Below are 2281 nucleotides of genomic sequence, written 5' to 3' on the forward strand. Positions count from 1 at the left end.
CAAGGTCATGGTGACATCCGACGAGGAGACATCAATGCTGTCTTGTTCGCTAAAGAGCACAGTGTCCAATCAAATCAAATCAAAGGGAATCAAAGGAACTGCAGCAAAAGAGACTGCATGTGCTACAGTGCCAAGGTCTCACGTCCAAGCCTTGATGATAGAGGGGTGTGAGTGAAAACTGGGTTTTAATGTGAGTGCTAACACATTCTTGCTCATTTTCCTTGCACTGCAAGATACAAAATGTGGCCCAGAAGAGGCTCAGAGTATCTCAGCCCTACCAAATGCCACTGGAGCACCATGTGACCCCACGTTAAGTAGGACTTTGGGGACCTTAAAGGTAACAGTGACATTTACAAATTTTGGCAAGGTTCGCTTAAGTAAAATTGCTCACTATCATATAGTTTTGGACGCCTTTTGATAAGGACAACATTTTCTAGGGGGTATTGAAGGTCTTTATGAAATGACATTTTTGCTGACCTAAAAATGCTGTTTGTCCTATCAGCCACCAAACAACTTCAGACACTTGGTTGAGGAAGCAAATAAAGCACTTCAAAGCTGGAATAAGCTGCAGTATACATTCTTTTATTTGTACCTTTATAGTCAATATTAAAGGCAACAAGGCCTCTAAAGTTTACATACACCGCAGTGCTCTAAAAGCCTAAATCTGCACCAGCAATTATTGTGGGAACAACTAGGTCTGTACATATCTTTCGATTTTGGCAGTACCAAGGCTTTCCGTGTGGTAATCGTGGTTTGGGAGTCATCAATATGTTAATTAAACGGGTAATTAAAAGGTAGAAACGCTTAATCACTTTTGGATGTGATTCTCAAATGGTCAATACTCTGTCTGACTTTGACTAATGTTTGGATCCTTCTGATTTAACAAAGTAATGTTCATACAATTAGTGATGCACAGCCAGATGCACAACCAAATGAAATAAAATAAAGTTAGAGCATCTCAATTTTTTCTAAACCTTTTAAAGCTCAGGAGAAAATGGAAAATAAGCTCATACACAGGTTTCAGTAAACACATATTTTTCTTGCAGTTTTGAGTATACCCATTTATCAGTGTAATAGCCATTGAAATATATCAGAGTATGCACACTTCCTCTTCAGTGATCTACCCACTTATTTAGCAATATAATCAACAACTATCACCTCAGCCGAGCATCCAGCAGACTACTTTTTCCTCTCCTCTGAGCTTTGAATGTGTTTTGAAATGGCTCTTGACAAGTTTGCATGCAAAAACTGTATATTGAAGCAAATTTGTAATATCCAGTGCACTCACCTTTTAGTAATTCTTTTTATTAAGAGAAGCAGAGGCTTGTGTGATTCCAAGGGAGGGGGATTTAAATATTCAACAGGGCACTTTGAGGGCACTTTAGTTTGAATTTAAGAATAATTTGTGAATTATATCTACCTATTTAGCGACACAAATTAGAAAACTGAACATCATACTTGGTGGATGAACAGCAATGCTTGTTAATAGACTTTCTTACACCATTTTAGAGTATTATTATTGGTGTGAGGCTGTCAGTAATTGACTTATCCGTTACCCAATTTCCTCATGGGGCTCATTTAAGCCTCATCTGATCTTAGCGCCAAAAAACAGTTATGTTCCAAGTTTTCTTTCTCTTGCTCTGGCAAGATATTAAAGGGACATATTCTGTACATTTATATTGAACAATGTCACACTCTAATCATAAGAACAGCGACTTTAAAGTTTCATCGACCTTCGTGAATGAGTGTGATGTCTCCGCCTCATGGCCCTGGTCCAGACGAGCCTCTTTTTATCTTGCCAATAACCCGCTGTTTGACAAAACCATTGATTGAACTCTCTTTTGCTCCTTAAATGAGATGCATAATAAGTGCTACCCTTTTTGATCTTGCGAGAAGTGTTTATCTTCGTGATCCAAAGCTGCTGGTCCAAGGATCAGGAGCTGTCCAACATCCAGGCTTGCTATTTATACCGTTCTCTGTGTTCATCACTTCATGCAGTCGTGCAATGATAGTTACACTCTTTTTAGAAGCACTGAACTGTCTAAAAGCACGCTGTAATCAAACCAGTGAATAATACTTGATTAATTGTGATAGGTGTAGTAGAAAATCCAGAACTAACAATGTTGGCAATCAGGGAGCTGATTTAGAGTAGGCAAACAATGGAGACCTGCTTTCAAATACAGACTATGTAATAGATGGGTAAGCAGCACGCACAGTTCAACAGTCCCAGCAAAGAATCAACAAGCTCTTTCCTGTTATGCATATTCAACATTTTCAGTCT

This window comes from Myripristis murdjan, chromosome 16 (assembly GCF_902150065.1).
Source record: "Myripristis murdjan chromosome 16, fMyrMur1.1, whole genome shotgun sequence".
NCBI classification, from domain to species: Eukaryota; Metazoa; Chordata; class Actinopteri; order Holocentriformes; family Holocentridae; genus Myripristis; species Myripristis murdjan.